The sequence below is a fragment of the Pleurodeles waltl genome, chromosome 4_1, assembly GCF_031143425.1.
Source record: "Pleurodeles waltl isolate 20211129_DDA chromosome 4_1, aPleWal1.hap1.20221129, whole genome shotgun sequence".
NCBI classification, from domain to species: Eukaryota; Metazoa; Chordata; class Amphibia; order Caudata; family Salamandridae; genus Pleurodeles; species Pleurodeles waltl.
In genome coordinates, this window is record NC_090442.1 from 76,506,417 (window position 1) to 76,525,598 (window position 19,182).

Genomic DNA, 19,182 nt, shown 5'->3' on the forward strand with positions numbered 1-19,182 from the left:
CCTCTTACGGACGCAGATAAAACCTAAAACTCTTTTTAATTAGTGGTTTTTCTGTGACATACTTTCAAGAAATCTCCAGAAATTGAAATAAGTAACAGAGAATTTTTTTTTTGTTCCTTAAAAGGAGAAGTGGGAAGCAAGACTTGAACTGGGGACCTCTTGATCTGCAGTCATATACTTTACTGCTGAGCTATACACATCCTCTTTTCCTGAAATATGCCTTCACACACACCTTATTACTGCGAGCAGCAGGCTGTAGAGTGCAGACGTCACATATAATACCATGGACTCTGACTAGCACTGAGTTATACCTACTCTGGGATTCCAGCTGTGGGACTAGCTTACTCTCTTGTCTACTCACCATGCTGGAAGTGAGAGTGAGTCTTACTCTCTTCTGCAATCACTCTGTGCCCTAAATTTCAGTCTTAGTCTCTCATCTGCTCACTCTCTGCAGTAAGTGTGCAAAGCTGTCAGTGACTCAGCCAGTCTAAGCCTCCTAGCTCATTTAAAAATCCACTGCCTCAGACATTGACAGAACACAACTCTAGTGAGGAAAGACTTCTTTTTAACAGTGCTTTGGTTAGCAGTACCATACAACTCTCACACAGTCACTATCTCTTCTAATCGATGCAAGTTCACATAGATGTCTTTTAAAATGCAATTTCTGTGTCCCTCACGTGGTAATGTCTTTAACGATGCTATATCTTTGTTTTATGGTAAAACAATTTGATATGGTATACATATTGGACCAGTCTTACTGTACATTCTAGTAACGGTAAGCTGGCGTGATACTAGTGAAACACACTGGAAACAGTACACAGGCCAGTCACAGTGTACCAGCATTTGGGTCCAGTTTTGTCTAGCCGACGTTACCTTACATACTAATTACAGTAAATAGGTGTGCTACTGGAGAAAGACACAAGTAACAGCATGCAGGCATTTGTTTCTTACACATATTACTATCAGTAAGCACACATGCTACTGTCCAAACTCAGTTCTAAAACTGCAGAGACTTCTGTTACAGTATAAGGACATTTGTGAAAGCATTACGGGCATACAGTGTCCACACACTCACATCTTTGCTGCTGTACAGGCACACAGTGTTTCTTAAAGCACAACAAATCAGCTGTGCTGTGGTAAATACAGTGGAATTTAGAAACTCGTGATTTGTTTACCTATGTATTTTTTCTTTGCACCTGCAATTTCTGCTATATGCTCAATTATTAGAAGCAATGCTTGTTAATAAATCCATGCCGTAAAACATTATCTGTGTGCTGCACACTACAGAATGTAGAAAGATGTATTAAAGTACACAGTATCATGCTGTGTACACAAATTTCAATTTGTCCCTGTGTGCCAATGTACGAACTCTTGTTTTACTCGAATTGATCCATGGTGCAGTTACTGGGCGTGAGTGTGAAAACTGTTAATTTTCGCACAACAGTCTTAAGGATGCACATAAAACTTTGAGCTATTTTGTTTAAATAGTCGTTTTAGTGTGAAATACTTTCAATAAATCCCCAAGAATTGTAGAAAGTGATATAGAAAGAAATTGAAAGCTTTTTTCATGTGTGAAGGGGGCACCCAGATTGATCCATGGTGCAGTTACTGGGTGTGAGTGTGAAAACTGTTAATTTTCAACAAGAGTCATAAGGATGCACATAAAACTTTGAGCTATTTTGCTTAATTAGTCGTTTTAGTGTGACATACTTTCAAAAAATCCCCAAGAATTGAAAAAAGCGATTCAGAAAGAAATTGACTGCTTCTTTAAAGTATTAAGGGGGCACCCGGATTTGAACCAGGGACCTCTTGATCTGCAGTCAAATGCTCTACCACTGAGCTATACCCCCTTGTTGTACTATCTGGAAGTGGATGGACTAGAAACTGCTGCTGTGGATCTCATCAGAACGGCTTCCTCTTTTATAGGCTCTCAATACCACCTGCTGATTTATTAGTCACAGGGTCTGGGACACAGCCTGACTCATGCCCCTGGCTACAAGCTGATGGACACACTCAACACACCTGATGCTTCACTATTCACACCAAAATACATAGCATGACAGCAGGTCCTAGGCCAAGGGTGCCAATTCACTCTCAAGCTTACTCTTGCTTCACTAGTCACAGGGACTGCTATGGAGACCGGCTGCTGGTCCTTTCACACAACCCTCTTACGGACGCAGATAAAACCTAAAACTCTTTTTAATTAGTGGTTTTTCTGTGACATACTTTCAAGAAATCTCCAGAAATTGAAATAAATAACAGATAATTTTTTTTTTGTTCCTTAAAAGGAGAAGTGGGAAGCAAGACTTGAACTGGGGACCTCTTGATCTGCAGTCACATACTTTACTGCTGAGCTATACACATCCTCTTTTCCTGAAATATGCCTTCACACACACCTTATTACTGCGAGCAGCAGGCTGTAGAGTGCAGACGTCACCTATAATACCATGGACTCTGACTAGCACTGAGTTATACCTACTCTGGGATTCCAGCTGTGGGACTAGCTTACTCTCTTGTCTACTCACCATGCTGGAAGTGAGAGTGAGTCTTACTCTCTTCTGCAATCACTCTGTGCCCTAAATTTCAGTCTTAGTCTCTCGTCTGCTCACTCTCTGCAGTAAGTGTGCAAAGCTGTCAGTGACTCAGCCAGTCTAAGCCTCCTAGCTCATTTAAAAATCCACTGCCTCAGACATTGACAGAACACAACTCTAGTGAGGAAAGACTTCTTTTTAACAGTGCTTTGGTTAGCAGTACCATACAACTCTCACACAGTCACTATCTCTTCTAATCGATGCAAGTTCACATAGATGTCTTTTAAAATGCAATTTCTGTGTCCCTCACGTGGTAATGTCTTTAACAATGCTATATCTTTGTTTTATGGTAAAACAATTTGATATGGTATACATATTGGACCAGTCTTACTGTACATTCTAGTAACGGTAAGCTGGCGTGATAACAGTGAAACACACTGGAAACAGTACACAGGCCAGTCACAGTGTACCAGCATTTGGGTCCAGTTTTGTCTAGCCGACGTTACCTTACATACTAATTACAGTAAATAGGTGTGCTACTGGAGAAAGACACAAGTAACAGCATGCAGGCATTTGTTTCTTACACATATTACTATCAGTAAGCACACATGCTACTGTCCAAACTCAGTTCGAAAACTGCAGAGACTTCTGTTACAGTATAAGGACATTTGTGAAAGCATTACGGGCATACAGTGTCCACACACTCACATCTTTGCTGCTGTACAGGCACACAGTGTTTCTTAAAGCACAACAAATCAGCTGTGCTGTGGTAAATACAGTGGAATTTAGAAACTTGTGATTTGTTTACCTATGTATTTTTTCTTTGCACCTGCAATTTCTGCTATATGCTCAATTATTAGAAGCAATGCTTGTTAATAAATCCATGCCGTAAAACATTATCTGTGTGCTGCACACTACAGAATGTAGAAAGATGTATTAAAGTACACAGTATCATGCTGTGTACACAAATTTCAATTTGTCCCTGTATGCCAATGTACGAACTCTTGTTTTACTCGAATTGATCCATGGTGCAGTTACTGGGCGTGAGTGTGAAAACTGTTAATTTTCGCACAACAGTCTTAAGGATGCACATAAAACTTTGAGCTATTTTGTTTAAATAGTCGTTTTAGTGTGAAATACTTTCAATAAATCCCCAAGAATTGTAGAAAGTGATATAGAAAGAAATTGAAAGCTTCTTTCATGTGTGAAGGGGGCACCCAGATTGATCCATGGTGCAGTTACTGGGTGTGAGTGTGAAAACTGTTAATTTTCAAAAAGAGTCATAAGGATGCACATAAAACTTTGAGCTATTTTGCTTAATTAGTCGTTTTAGTGTGACATACTTTCAAAAAATCCCCAAGAATTGAAAAAAGCGATACAGAAAGAAATTGACAGCTTCTTTATACTATTAAGGGGGCACCCGGATTTGAACCAGAGACCTCTTGATCTGCAGTCAAATGCTCTACCACTGAGCTATACCCCCTTGTTGTACTATCTGGAAGTGGATGGACTAGAAACTGCTGCTGTGGATCTCATCAGAACGGCTTCCTCTTTTATAGGCTCTCTATACCACCTGCTGATTTATTAGTCACAGGGTCTGGGACACAGCCTGACTCATGCCCCTGGCTACAAGCTGATGGACACACTCAACACACCTGATGCTTCACTATTCACACCAAAATACATAGCATGACAGCAGGTCCTAGGCCAAGGGTGCCAATTCACTCTCAAGCTTACTCTTGCTTCACTAGTCACAGGGACTGCTATGGAGACCGGCTGCTGGTCCTTTCACACAACCCTCTTACGGACGCAGATAAAACCTAAAACTCTTTTTAATTAGTGGTTTTTCTGTGACATACTTTCAAGAAATCTCCAGAAATTGAAATAAGTAACAGAGAATTTTTTTTTTGTTCCTTAAAAGGAGAAGTGGGAAGCAAGACTTGAACTGGGGACCTCTTGATCTGCAGTCATATACTTTACTGCTGAGCTATACACATCCTCTTTTCCTGAAATATGCCTTCACACACACCTTATTACTGCGAGCAGCAGGCTGTAGAGTGCAGACGTCACATATAATACCATGGACTCTGACTAGCACTGAGTTATACCTACTCTGGGATTCCAGCTGTGGGACTAGCTTACTCTCTTGTCTACTCACCATGCTGGAAGTGAGAGTGAGTCTTACTCTCTTCTGCAATCACTCTGTGCCCTAAATTTCAGTCTTAGTCTCTCATCTGCTCACTCTCTGCAGTAAGTGAGCAAAGCTGTCAGTGACTCAGCCAGTCTAAGCCTCCTAGCTCATTTAAAAATCCACTGCCTCAGACATTGACAGAACACAACTCTAGTGAGGAAAGACTTCTTTTTAACAGTGCTTTGGTTAGCAGTACCATACAACTCTCACACAGTCACTATCTCTTCTAATCGATGCAAGTTCACATAGATGTCTTTTAAAATGCAATTTCTGTGTCCCTCACGTGGTAATGTCTTTAACGATGCTATATCTTTGTTTTATGGTAAAACAATTTGATATGGTATACATATTGGACCAGTCTTACTGTACATTCTAGTAACGGTAAGCTGGCGTGATACTAGTGAAACACACTGGAAACAGTACACAGGCCAGTCACAGTGTACCAGCATTTGGGTCCAGTTTTGTCTAGCCGACGTTACCTTACATACTAATTACAGTAAATAGGTGTGCTACTGGAGAAAGACACAAGTAACAGCATGCAGGCATTTGTTTCTTACACATATTACTATCAGTAAGCACACATGCTACTGTCCAAACTCAGTTCTAAAACTGCAGAGACTTCTGTTACAGTATAAGGACATTTGTGAAAGCATTACGGGCATACAGTGTCCACACACTCACATCTTTGCTGCTGTACAGGCACACAGTGTTTCTTAAAGCACAACAAATCAGCTGTGCTGTGGTAAATACAGTGGAATTTAGAAACTCGTGATTTGTTTACCTATGTATTTTTTCTTTGCACCTGCAATTTCTGCTATATGCTCAATTATTAGAAGCAATGCTTGTTAATAAATCCATGCCGTAAAACATTATCTGTGTGCTGCACACTACAGAATGTAGAAAGATGTATTAAAGTACACAGTATCATGCTGTGTACACAAATTTCAATTTGTCCCTGTGTGCCAATGTACGAACTCTTGTTTTACTCGAATTGATCCATGGTGCAGTTACTGGGTGTGAGTGTGAAAACTGTTAATTTTCGCACAACAGTCTTAAGGATGCACATAAAACTTTGAGCTATTTTGTTTAAATAGTCGTTTTAGTGTGAAATACTTTCAATAAATCCCCAAGAATTGTAGAAAGTGATATAGAAAGAAATTGAAAGCTTTTTTCATGTGTGAAGGGGGCACCCAGATTGATCCATGGTGCAGTTACTGGGTGTGAGTGTGAAAACTGTTAATTTTCAACAAGAGTCATAAGGATGCACATAAAACTTTGAGCTATTTTGCTTAATTAGTCGTTTTAGTGTGACATACTTTCAAAAAATCCCCAAGAATTGAAAAAAGCGATTCAGAAAGAAATTGACTGCTTCTTTAAAGTATTAAGGGGGCACCCGGATTTGAACCAGGGACCTCTTGATCTGCAGTCAAATGCTCTACCACTGAGCTATACCCCCTTGTTGTACTATCTGGAAGTGGATGGACTAGAAACTGCTGCTGTGGATCTCATCAGAACGGCTTCCTCTTTTATAGGCTCTCTATACCACCTGCTGATTTATTAGTCACAGGGTCTGGGACACAGCCTGACTCATGCCCCTGGCTACAAGCTGATGGACACACTCAACACACCTGATGCTTCACTATTCACACCAAAATACATAGCATGACAGCAGGTCCTAGGCCAAGGGTGCCAATTCACTCTCAAGCTTACTCTTGCTTCACTAGTCACAGGGACTGCTATGGAGACCGGCTGCTGGTCCTTTCACACAACCCTCTTACGGACGCAGATAAAACCTAAAACTCTTTTTAATTAGTGGTTTTTCTGTGACATACTTTCAAGAAATCTCCAGAAATTGAAATAAATAACAGATAATTTTTTTTTTGTTCCTTAAAAGGAGAAGTGGGAAGCAAGACTTGAACTGGGGACCTCTTGATCTGCAGTCACATACTTTACTGCTGAGCTATACACATCCTCTTTTCCTGAAATATGCCTTCACACACACCTTATTACTGCGAGCAGCAGGCTGTAGAGTGCAGACGTCACCTATAATACCATGGACTCTGACTAGCACTGAGTTATACCTACTCTGGGATTCCAGCTGTGGGACTAGCTTACTCTCTTGTCTACTCACCATGCTGGAAGTGAGAGTGAGTCTTACTCTCTTCTGCAATCACTCTGTGCCCTAAATTTCAGTCTTAGTCTCTCGTCTGCTCACTCTCTGCAGTAAGTGTGCAAAGCTGTCAGTGACTCAGCCAGTCTAAGCCTCCTAGCTCATTTAAAAATCCACTGCCTCAGACATTGACAGAACACAACTCTAGTGAGGAAAGACTTCTTTTTAACAGTGCTTTGGTTAGCAGTACCATACAACTCTCACACAGTCACTATCTCTTCTAATCGATGCAAGTTCACATAGATGTCTTTTAAAATGCAATTTCTGTGTCCCTCACGTGGTAATGTCTTTAACAATGCTATATCTTTGTTTTATGGTAAAACAATTTGATATGGTATACATATTGGACCAGTCTTACTGTACATTCTAGTAACGGTAAGCTGGCGTGATAACAGTGAAACACACTGGAAACAGTACACAGGCCAGTCACAGTGTACCAGCATTTGGGTCCAGTTTTGTCTAGCCGACGTTACCTTACATACTAATTACAGTAAATAGGTGTGCTACTGGAGAAAGACACAAGTAACAGCATGCAGGCATTTGTTTCTTACACATATTACTATCAGTAAGCACACATGCTACTGTCCAAACTCAGTTCGAAAACTGCAGAGACTTCTGTTACAGTATAAGGACATTTGTGAAAGCATTACGGGCAGACAGTGTCCACACACTCACATCTTTGCTGCTGTACAGGCACACAGTGTTTCTTAAAGCACAACAAATCAGCTGTGCTGTGGTAAATACAGTGGAATTTAGAAACTTGTGATTTGTTTACCTATGTATTTTTTCTTTGCACCTGCAATTTCTGCTATATGCTCAATTATTAGAAGCAATGCTTGTTAATAAATCCATGCCGTAAAACATTATCTGTGTGCTGCACACTACAGAATGTAGAAAGATGTATTAAAGTACACAGTATCATGCTGTGTACACAAATTTCAATTTGTCCCTGTGTGCCAATGTACGAACTCTTGTTTTACTCGAATTGATCCATGGTGCAGTTACTGGGCGTGAGTGTGAAAACTGTTAATTTTCGCACAACAGTCTTAAGGATGCACATAAAACTTTGAGCTATTTTGTTTAAATAGTCGTTTTAGTGTGAAATACTTTCAATAAATCCCCAAGAATTGTAGAAAGTGATATAGAAAGAAATTGAAAGCTTCTTTCATGTGTGAAGGGGGCACCCAGATTGATCCATGGTGCAGTTACTGGGTGTGAGTGTGAAAACTGTTAATTTTCAAAAAGAGTCATAAGGATGCACATAAAACTTTGAGCTATTTTGCTTAATTAGTCGTTTTAGTGTGACATACTTTCAAAAAATCCCCAAGAATTGAAAAAAGCGATCCAGAAAGAAATTGACAGCTTCTTTAAAGTATTAAGGGGGCACCCGGATTTGAACCAGAGACCTCTTGATCTGCAGTCAAATGCTCTACCACTGAGCTATACCCCCTTGTTGTACTATCTGGAAGTGGATGGACTAGAAACTGCTGCTGTGGATCTCATCAGAACGGCTTCCTCTTTTATAGGCTCTCTATACCACCTGCTGATTTATTAGTCACAGGGTCTGGGACACTGCCTGACTCATGCCCCTGGCTACAAGCTGATGGACACACTCAACACACCTGATGCTTCACTATTCACACCAAAATACATAGCATGACAGCAGGTCCTAGGCCAAGGGTGCCAATTCACTGTCAAGCTTACTCTTGCTTCACTAGTCACAGGGACTGCTATGGAGACCGGCTGCTGGTCCTTTCACACAACCCTCTTACGGACGCAGATAAAACCTAAAACTCTTTTTAATTAGTGGTTTTTCTGTGACATACTTTCAAGAAATCTCCAGAAATTGAAATAAGTAACAGAGAATTTTTTTTTTGTTCCTTAAAAGGAGAAGTGGGAAGCAAGACTTGAACTGGGGACCTCTTGATCTGCAGTCATATACTTTACTGCTGAGCTATACACATCCTCTTTTCCTGAAATATGCCTTCACACACACCTTATTACTGCGAGCAGCAGGCTGTAGAGTGCAGACGTCACATATAATACCATGGACTCTGACTAGCACTGAGTTATACCTACTCTGGGATTCCAGCTGTGGGACTAGCTTACTCTCTAGTCTACTCACCATGCTGGAAGTGAGAGTGAGTCTTACTCTCTTCTGCAATCACTCTGTGCCCTAAATTTCAGTCTTAGTCTCTCATCTGCTCACTCTCTGCAGTAAGTGTGCAAAGCTGTCAGTGACTCAGCCAGTCTAAGCCTCCTAGCTCATTTAAAAATCCACTGCCTCAGACATTGACAGAACACAACTCTAGTGAGGAAAGACTTCTTTTTAACAGTGCTTTGGTTAGCAGTACCATACAACTCTCACACAGTCACTATCTCTTCTAATCGATGCAAGTTCACATAGATGTCTTTTAAAATGCAATTTCTGTGTCCCTCATGTGGTAATGTCTTTAACGATGCTATATCTTTGTTTTATGGTAAAACAATTTGATATGGTATACATATTGGACCAGTCTTACTGTACATTCTAGTAACGGTAAGCTGGCGTGATACTAGTGAAACACACTGGAAACAGTACACAGGCCAGTCACAGTGTACCAGCATTTGGGTCCAGTTTTGTCTAGCCGACGTTACCTTACATACTAAATACAGTAAATAGGTGTGCTACTGGAGAAAGACACAAGTAACAGCATGCAGGCATTTGTTTCTTACACATATTACTATCAGTAAGCACACATGCTACTGTCCAAACTCAGTTCTAAAACTGCAGAGACTTCTGTTACAGTATAAGGACATTTGTGAAAGCATTACGGGCATACAGTGTCCACACACTCACATCTTTGCTGCTGTACAGGCACACAGTGTTTCTTAAAGCACAACAAATCAGCTGTGCTGTGGTAAATACAGTGGAATTTAGAAACTCGTGATTTGTTTACCTATGTATTTTTTCTTTGCACCTGCAATTTCTGCTATATGCTCAATTATTAGAAGCAATGCTTGTTAATAAATCCATGCCGTAAAACATTATCTGTGTGCTGCACACTACAGAATGTAGAAAGATGTATTAAAGTACACAGTATCATGCTGTGTACACAAATTTCAATTTGTCCCTGTGTGCCAATGTACGAACTCTTGTTTTACTCGAATTGATCCATGGTGCAGTTACTGGGCGTGAGTGTGAAAACTGTTAATTTTCGCACAACAGTCTTAAGGATGCACATAAAACTTTGAGCTATTTTGTTTAAATCGTCGTTTTAGTGTGAAATACTTTCAATAAATCCCCAAGAATTGTAGAAAGTGATATAGAAAGAAATTGAAAGCTTCTTTCATGTGTGAAGGGGCCACCCAGATTGATCCATGGTGCAGTTACTGGGTGTGAGTGTGAAAACAGTTAATTTTCAACAAGAGTCATAAGGATGCACATAAAACTTTGAGCTATTTTGCTTAATTAGTCGTTTTAGTGTGACATACTTTCAAAAAATCCCCAAGAATTGAAAAAAGCGATACAGAAAGAAATTGACAGCTTCTTTAATGTATTAAGGGGGCACCCGGATTTGAACCAGGGACCTCTTGATCTGCAGTCAAATGCTCTACCACTGAGCTATACCCCCTTCTTGTACTATCTGGAAGTGGATTTACTAGAAACTGCTGCTGTGGATCTCATCAGAACGGCTTCCTCTTTTATAGGCTCTCTATACCACCTGCTGATTTATTAGTCACAGGGTCTGGGACACAGCCTGACTCATGCCCCTGGCTACAAGCTGATGGACACACTCAACACACCTGATGCTTCACTATTCACACCAAAATACATAGCATGACAGCAGGTCCTAGGCCAAGGGTGCCAATTTACTCTCAGGCTTACTCTTGCTTCACTAGTCACAGGGACTGCTATGGAGACCGGCTGCTGGTCCCTTCACACAACCCTCTTACGGACGCAGATAAAACCTAAAACTCTTTTTAATTAGTGGTTTTTCTGTGACATACTTTCAAGAAATCTCCAGAAATTGAAATAAGTAACAGATAATTTTTTTTTTGTTCCTTAAAAGGAGAAGTGGGAAGCAAGACTTGAACTGGGGACCTCTTAATCTGCAGTCACATACTTTACTGCTGAGCTATACACACCCTCTTTTCCTGAAATATGCCTTCACACACACCTTATTACTGCGAGCAGCAGGCTGTAGAGTGCAGACGTCACATATAATACCATGGACTCTGACTAGCACTGAGTTATACCTACTCTGGGATTCCAGCTGTGGGACTAGCTTACTCTCTTGTCTACTCACCATGCTGGAAGTGAGAGTGAGTCTTACTCTCTTCTGCAATCACTCTGTGCCCTAAATTTCAGTCTTAGTCTCTCGTCTGCTCACTCTCTGCAGTAAGTGTGCAAAGCTGTCAGTGACTCAGCCAGTCTAAGCCTCCTAGCTCATTTAAAAATCCACTGCCTCAGACATTGACAGAACACAACTCTAGTGAGGAAAGACTTCTTTTTAACAGTGCTTTGGTTAGCAGTACCATACAACTCTCACACAGTCACTATCTCTTCTAATCGATGCAAGTTCACATAGACGTCTTTTAAAATGCAATTTCTGTGTCCCTCACGTGGTAATGTCTTTAACAATGCTATATCTTTGTTTTATGGTAAAACAATTTGATATGGTATACATATTGGACCAGTCTTACTGTACATTCTAGTAACGGTAAGCTGGCGTGATACTAGTGAAACACACTGGAAACAGTACACAGGCCAGTCACAGTGTACCAGCATTTGGGTCCAGTTTTGTCTAGCCGACGTTACCTTACATACTAATTACAGTAAATAGGTGTGCTACTGGAGAAAGACACAAGTAACAGCATGCAGGCATTTGTTTCTTACACATATTACTATCAGTAAGCACACATGCTACTGTCCAAACTCAGTTCTAAAACTGCAGAGACTTCTGTTACAGTATAAGGACATTTGTGAAAGCATTACGGGCATACAGTGTCCACACACTCACATCTTTGCTGCTGTACAGGCACACAGTGTTTCTTAAAGCACAACAAATCAGCTGTGCTGTGGTAAATACAGTGGAATTTAGAAACTCGTGATTTGTTTACCTATGTATTTTTTCTTTGCACCTGCAATTTCTGCTATATGCTCAATTATTAGAAGCAATGCTTGTTAATAAATCCATGCCGTAAAACATTATCTGTGTGCTGCACACTACAGAATGTAGAAAGATGTATTAAAGTACACAGTATCATGCTGTGTACACAAATTTCAATTTGTCCCTGTGTGCCAATGTACGAACTCTTGTTTTACTCGAATTGATCCATGGTGCAGTTACTGGGCGTGAGTGTGAAAACTGTTAATTTTCGCACAACAGTCTTAAGGATGCACATAAAACTTTGAGCTATTTTGTTTAAATCGTCGTTTTAGTGTGAAATACTTTCAATAAATCCCCAAGAATTGTAGAAAGTGATATAGAAAGAAATTGAAAGCTTCTTTCATGTGTGAAGGGGGCACCCAGATTGATCCATGGTGCAGTTACTGGGTGTGAGTGTGAAAACTGTTAATTTTCAAAAAGAGTCATAAGGATGCACATAAAACTTTGAGCTATTTTGCTTAATTAGTCGTTTTAGTGTGACATACTTTCAAAAAATCCCCAAGAATTGAAAAAAGCGATACAGAAAGAAATTGACAGCTTCTTTAAAGTATTAAGGGGGCACCCGGATTTGAACCAGAGACCTCTTGATCTGCAGTCAAATGCTCTACCACTGAGCTATACCCCCTTGTTGTACTATCTGGAAGTGGATGGACTAGAAACTGCTGCTGTGGATCTCATCAGAACGGCTTCCTCTTTTATAGGCTCTCTATACCACCTGCTGATTTATTAGTCACAGGGTCTGGGACACAGCCTGACTCATGCCCCTGGCTACAAGCTGATGGACACACTCAACACACCTGATGCTTCACTATTCACACCAAAATACATAGCATGACAGCAGGTCCTAGGCCAAGGGTGCCAATTCACTCTCAAGCTTACTCTTGCTTCACTAGTCACAGGGACTGCTATGGAGACCGGCTGCTGGTCCTTTCACACAACCCTCTTACGGACGCAGATAAAACCTAAAACTCTTTTTAATTAGTGGTTTTTCTGTGACATACTTTCAAGAAATCTCCAGAAATTGAAATAAGTAACAGAGAATTTTTTTTTTGTTCCTTAAAAGGAGAAGTGGGAAGCAAGACTTGAACTGGGGACCTCTTGATCTGCAGTCATATACTTTACTGCTGAGCTATACACATCCTCTTTTCCTGAAATATGCCTTCACACACACCTTATTACTGCGAGCAGCAGGCTGTAGAGTGCAGACGTCACAAATAATACCATGGACTCTGACTAGCACTGAGTTATACCTACTCTGGGATTCCAGCTGTGGGACTAGCTTACTCTCTTGTCTACTCACCATGCTGGAAGTGAGAGTGAGTCTTACTCTCTTCTGCAATCACTCTGTGCCCTAAATTTCAGTCTTAGTCTCTCATCTGCTCACTCTCTGCAGTAAGTGTGCAAAGCTGTCAGTGACTCAGCCAGTCTAAGCCTCCTAGCTCATTTAAAAATCCACTGCCTCAGACATTGACAGAACACAACTCTAGTGAGGAAAGACTTCTTTTTAACAGTGCTTTGGTTAGCAGTACCATACAACTCTCACACAGTCACTATCTCTTCTAATCGATGCAAGTTCACATAGATGTCTTTTAAAATGCAATTTCTGTGTCCCTCACGTGGTAATGTCTTTAACGATGCTATATCTTTGTTTTATGGTAAAACAATTTGATATGGTATACATATTGGACCAGTCTTACTGTACATTCTAGTAACGGTAAGCTGGCGTGATACTAGTGAAACACACTGGAAACAGTACACAGGCCAGTCACAGTGTACCAGCATTTGGGTCCAGTTTTGTCTAGCCGACGTTACCTTACATACTAATTACAGTAAATAGGTGTGCTACTGGAGAAAGACACAAGTAACAGCATGCAGGCATTTGTTTCTTACACATATTACTATCAGTAAGCACACATGCTACTGTCCAAACTCAGTTCTAAAACTGCAGAGACTTCTGTTACAGTATAAGGACATTTGTGAAAGCATTACGGGCATACAGTGTCCACACACTCACATCTTTGCTGCTGTACAGGCACACAGTGTTTCTTAAAGCACAACAAATCAGCTGTGCTGTGGTAAATACAGTGGAATTTAGAAACTCGTGATTTGTTTACCTATGTATTTTTTCTTTGCACCTGCAATTTCTGCTATATGCTCAATTATTAGAAGCAATGCTTGTTAATAAATCCATGCCGTAAAACATTATCTGTGTGCTGCACACTACAGAATGTAGAAAGATGTATTAAAGTACACAGTATCATGCTGTGTACACAAATTTCAATTTGTCCCTGTGTGCCAATGTACGAACTCTTGTTTTACTCGAATTGATCCATGGTGCAGTTACTGGGCGTGAGTGTGAAAACTGTTAATTTTCGCACAACAGTCTTAAGGATGCACATAAAACTTTGAGCTATTTTGTTTAAATAGTCGTTTTAGTGTGAAATACTTTCAATAAATCCCCAAGAATTGTAGAAAGTGATATAGAAAGAAATTGAAAGCTTCTTTCATGTGTGAAGGGGCCACCCAGATTGATCCATGGTGCAGTTACTGGGTGTGAGTGTGAAAACTGTTAATTTTCAACAAGAGTCATAAGGATGCACATAAAAGTTTGAGCTATTTTGCTTAATTAGTCGTTTTAGTGTGACATACTTTCAAAAAATCCCCAAGAATTGAAAAAAGCGATACAGAAAGTAATTGACAGCTTCTTTAATGTATTAATGGGGCACCCGGATTTGAACCAGGGACCTCTTGATCTGCAGTCAAATGCTCTACCACTGAGCTATACCCCCTTGTTGTACTATCTGGAAGTGGATGGACTAGAAACTGCTGCTGTGGATCTCATCAGAACGGCTTCCTCTTTTATAGGCTCTCTATACCACCTGCTGATTTATTAGTCACAGGGTCTGGGACACAGCCTGACTCATGCCCCTGGCTACAAGCTGATGGACACACTCAACACACCTGATGCTTCACTATTCACACCAAAATACATAGCATGACAGCAGGTCCTAGGCCAAGGGTGCCAATTTACTCTCAGGCTTACTCTTGCTTCACTAGTCACAGGGACTGCTATGGAGACCGGCTGCTGGTCCCTTCACACAACCCTCTTACGGACGCAGATAAAACCTAAAACTCTTTTTAATTAGTGGTTTTTCTGTGACATACTTTCAAGAAATCTCCAGAAATTGAAATAAGTAACAGATAATTTTTTTTTTGTTCCTTAAAAGGAGAAGTGGGAAGCAGGACTTGAACTGGGGACCTCTTAATCTGCAGTCACATACTTTACTGCTGAGCTATACACACCCTCTTTTCCTGAAATATGCCTTCACACACACCTTATTACTGCGAGCAGCAGGCTGTAGAGTGCAGACGTCACATATAATACCATGGACTCTGACTAGCACTGAGTTATACCTACTCTGGGATTCCAGCTGTGGGACTAGCTTACTCTCTTGTCTACTCACCATGATGGAAGTGAGAGTGAGTCTTACTCTCTTCTGCAATCACTCTGTGCCCTAAATTTCAGTCTTAGTCTCTCGTCTGCTCACTCTCTGCAGTAAGTGTGCAAAGCTGTCAGTGACTCAGCCAGTCTAAGCCTCCTAGCTCATTTAAAAATCCACTGCCTCAGACATTGACAGAACACAACTCTAGTGAGGAAAGACTTCTTTTTAACAGTGCTTTGGTTAGCAGTACCATACAACTCTCACACAGTCACTATCTCTTCTAATCGATGCAAGTTCACATCGATGTCTTTTAAAATGCAATTTCTGTGTCCCTCACGTGGTAATGTCTTTAACAATGCTATATCTTTGTTTTATGGTAAAACAATTTGATATGGTATACATATTGGACCAGTCTTACTGTACATTCTAGTAACGGTAAGCTGGCGTGATACTAGTGAAACACACTGGAAACAGTACACAGGCCAGTCACAGTGTACCAGCATTTGGGTCCAGTTTTGTCTAGCCGACGTTACCTTACATACTAATTACAGTAAATAGGTGTGCTACTGGAGAAAGACACAAGTAACAGCATGCAGGCATTTGTTTCTTACACATATTACTATCAGTAAGCACACATGCTACTGTCCAAACTCAGTTCTAAAACTGCAGAGACTTCTGTTACAGTATAAGGACATTTGTGAAAGCATTACGGGCATACAGTGTCCACACACTCACATCTTTGCTGCTGTACAGGCACACAGTGTTTCTTAAAGCACAACAAATCAGCTGTGCTGTGGTAAATACAGTGGAATTTAGAAACTCGTGATTTGTTTACCTATGTATTTTTTCTTGGCACCTGCAATTTCTGCTATATGCTCAATTATTAGAAGCAATGCTTGTTAATAAATCCATGCCGTAAAACATTATCTGTGTGCTGCACACTACAGAATGTAGAAAGATGTATTAAAGTACACAGTATCATGCTGTGTACACAAATTTCAATTTGTCCCTGTGTGCCAATGTACGAACTCTTGTTTTACTCGAATTGATCCATGGTGCAATTACTGGGCGTGAGTGTGAAAACTGTTAATTTTCGCACAACAGTCTTATGGATGCACATAAAACTTTGAGCTATTTTGTTTAAATAGTCGTTTTAGTGTGAAATACTTTCAATAAATCCCCAAGAATTGTAGAAAGTGATATAGAAAGAAATTGAAAGCTTCTTTCATGTGTGAAGGGGGCACCCAGATTGATCCATGGTGCAGTTACTGGGTGTGAGTGTGAAAACTGTTAATTTTCAACAAGAGTCATAAGGATGCACATAAAACTTTGAGCTATTTTGCTTAATTAGTCGTTTTAGTGTGACATACTTTCAAAAAATCCCCAAGAATTGAAAAAAGCGATACAGAAAGAAATTGACTGCTTCTTTAAAGTATTAAGGGGGCACCCGGATTTGAACCAGGGACCTCTTGATCTGCAGTCAAATGCTCTACCACTGAGCTATACCCCCTTGTTGTACTATCTGGAAGTGGATGGACTAGAAACTGCTGCTGTGGATCTCATCAGAACGGCTTCCTCTTTTATAGGCTCTCTATACCACCTGCTGATTTATTAGTCACAGGGTCTGGGACACAGCCTGACTCATGCCCCTGGCTACAAGCTGATGGACACACTCAACACACCTGATGCTTCACTATTCACACCAAAATACATAGCATGACAGCAGGTCCTAGGCCAAGGGTGCCAATTCACTCTCAAGCTTACTCTTGCTTCACTAGTCACAGGGACTGCTATGGAGACCGGCTGCTGGTCCTTTCACACAACCCTCTTACGGACGCAGATAAAACCTAAAACTCTTTTTAATTAGTGGTTTTTCTGTGACATACTTTCAAGAAATCTCCAGAAATTGAAATAAATAACAGATAATTTTTTTTTTGTTCCTTAAAAGGAGAAGTGGGAAGCAAGACTTGAACTGGGGACCTCTTGATCTGCAGTCACATACTTTACTGCTGAGCTATACACATCCTCTTTTCCTGAAATATGCCTTCACACACACCTTATTACTGCGAGCAGCAGGCTGTAGAGTGCAGACGTCACCTATAATACCATGGACTCTGACTAGCACTGAGTTATACCTACTCTGGGATTCCAGCTGTGGGACTAGCTTACTCTCTTGTCTACTCACCATGCTGGAAGTGAGAGTGAGTCTTACTCTCTTCTGCAATCACTCTGTGCCCTAAATTTCAGTCTTAGTCTCTCGTCTGCTCACTCTCTGCAGTAAGTGTGCAAAGCTGTCAGTGACTCAGCCAGTCTAAGCCTCCTAGCTCATTTAAAAATCCACTGCCTCAGACATTGACAGAACACAACTCTAGTGAGGAAAGACTTCTTTTTAACAGTGCTTTGGTTAGCAGTACCATACAACTCTCACACAGTCACTATCTCTTCTAATCGATGCAAGTTCACATAGATGTCTTTTAAAATGCAATTTCTGTGTCCCTCACGTGGTAATGTCTTTAACAATGCTATATCTTTGTTTTATGGTAAAACAATTTGATATGGTATACATATTGGACCAGTCTTACTGTACATTCTAGTAACGGTAAGCTGGCGTGATAACAGTGAAACACACTGGAAACAGTACACAGGCCAGTCACAGTGTACCAGCATTTGGGTCCAGTTTTGTCTAGCCGACGTTACCTTACATACTAATTACAGTAAATAGGTGTGCTACTGGAGAAAGACACAAGTAACAGCATGCAGGCATTTGTTTCTTACACATATTACTATCAGTAAGCACACATGCTACTGTCCAAACTCAGTTCTAAAACTGCAGAGACTTCTGTTACAGTATAAGGACATTTGTGAAAGCATTACGGGCATACAGTGTCCACACACTCACATCTTTGCTGCTGTACAGGCACACAGTGTTTCTTAAAGCACAACAAATCAGCTGTGCTGTGGTAAATACAGTGGAATTTAGAAACTCGTGATTTGTTTACCTATGTATTTTTTCTTGGCACCTGCAATTTCTGCTATATGCTCAATTATTAGAAGCAATGCTTGTTAATAAATCCATGCCGTAAAACATTATCTGTGTGCTGCACACTACAGAATGTAGAAAGATGTATTAAAGTACACAGTATCATGCTGTGTACACAAATTTCAATTTGTCCCTGTGTGCCAATGTACGAACTCTTGTTTTACTCGAATTGATCCATGGTGCAGTTACTGGGCGTGAGTGTGAAAACTGTTAATTTTCGCACAACAGTCTTAAGGATGCACATAAAACTTTGAGCTATTTTGTTTAAATCGTCGTTTTAGTGTGAAATACTTTCAATAAATCCCCAAGAATTGTAGAAAGTGATATAGAAAGAAATTGAAAGCTTCTTTCATGTGTGAAGGGGGCACCCAGATTGATCCATGGTGCAGTTACTGGGTGTGAGTGTGAAAACTGTTAATTTTCAACAAGAGTCATAAGGATGCACATAAAACTTTGAGCTATTTTGCTTAATTAGTCGTTTTAGTGTGACATACTTTCAAAATATCCCCAAGAATTGAAAAAAGCGATACAGAAAGAAATTAACAGCTTCTTTAAAGTATTAAGGGGACACCCGGATTTGAACCAGGGACCTCTTGATTTGCAGTCAAATGCTCTACCACTGAGCTATACCCCCTTGTTGTACTATCTGGAAGT

The 19,182-nt window shown here is 40.4% G+C and overlaps 9 non-coding genes across 9 annotated transcripts; all 9 read right to left on the reverse strand.

Moving 5' to 3' along the window:
• Window positions 1-1,778: 1,778 nt before the first annotated feature.
• On the reverse strand, window positions 1,779-1,850 carry TRNAC-GCA (transfer RNA cysteine (anticodon GCA)). The gene has a single exon. It is a non-coding gene; the product is annotated as a tRNA-Cys (tRNA).
• Window positions 1,851-3,942: 2,092 nt separating this feature from the next.
• Window positions 3,943-4,014, reverse strand: TRNAC-GCA (transfer RNA cysteine (anticodon GCA)). Its single transcript has one exon. It is a non-coding gene; the product is annotated as a tRNA-Cys (tRNA).
• Window positions 4,015-6,106: 2,092 nt separating this feature from the next.
• On the reverse strand, window positions 6,107-6,178 carry TRNAC-GCA (transfer RNA cysteine (anticodon GCA)). Its single transcript has one exon. It is a non-coding gene; the product is annotated as a tRNA-Cys (tRNA).
• A 2,092-nt stretch (window positions 6,179-8,270) lies between these two features.
• TRNAC-GCA (transfer RNA cysteine (anticodon GCA)) lies at window positions 8,271-8,342 on the reverse strand. Its single transcript has one exon. It is a non-coding gene; the product is annotated as a tRNA-Cys (tRNA).
• Window positions 8,343-10,434: 2,092 nt separating this feature from the next.
• Window positions 10,435-10,506, reverse strand: TRNAC-GCA (transfer RNA cysteine (anticodon GCA)). The gene has a single exon. It is a non-coding gene; the product is annotated as a tRNA-Cys (tRNA).
• Window positions 10,507-12,598: 2,092 nt separating this feature from the next.
• TRNAC-GCA (transfer RNA cysteine (anticodon GCA)) lies at window positions 12,599-12,670 on the reverse strand. Its single transcript has one exon. It is a non-coding gene; the product is annotated as a tRNA-Cys (tRNA).
• A 2,092-nt stretch (window positions 12,671-14,762) lies between these two features.
• Window positions 14,763-14,834, reverse strand: TRNAC-GCA (transfer RNA cysteine (anticodon GCA)). The gene has a single exon. It is a non-coding gene; the product is annotated as a tRNA-Cys (tRNA).
• Window positions 14,835-16,926: 2,092 nt separating this feature from the next.
• TRNAC-GCA (transfer RNA cysteine (anticodon GCA)) lies at window positions 16,927-16,998 on the reverse strand. The gene has a single exon. It is a non-coding gene; the product is annotated as a tRNA-Cys (tRNA).
• A 2,092-nt stretch (window positions 16,999-19,090) lies between these two features.
• TRNAC-GCA (transfer RNA cysteine (anticodon GCA)) lies at window positions 19,091-19,162 on the reverse strand. The gene has a single exon. It is a non-coding gene; the product is annotated as a tRNA-Cys (tRNA).
• Between the last annotated feature and the right edge of the window lie 20 nt (window positions 19,163-19,182).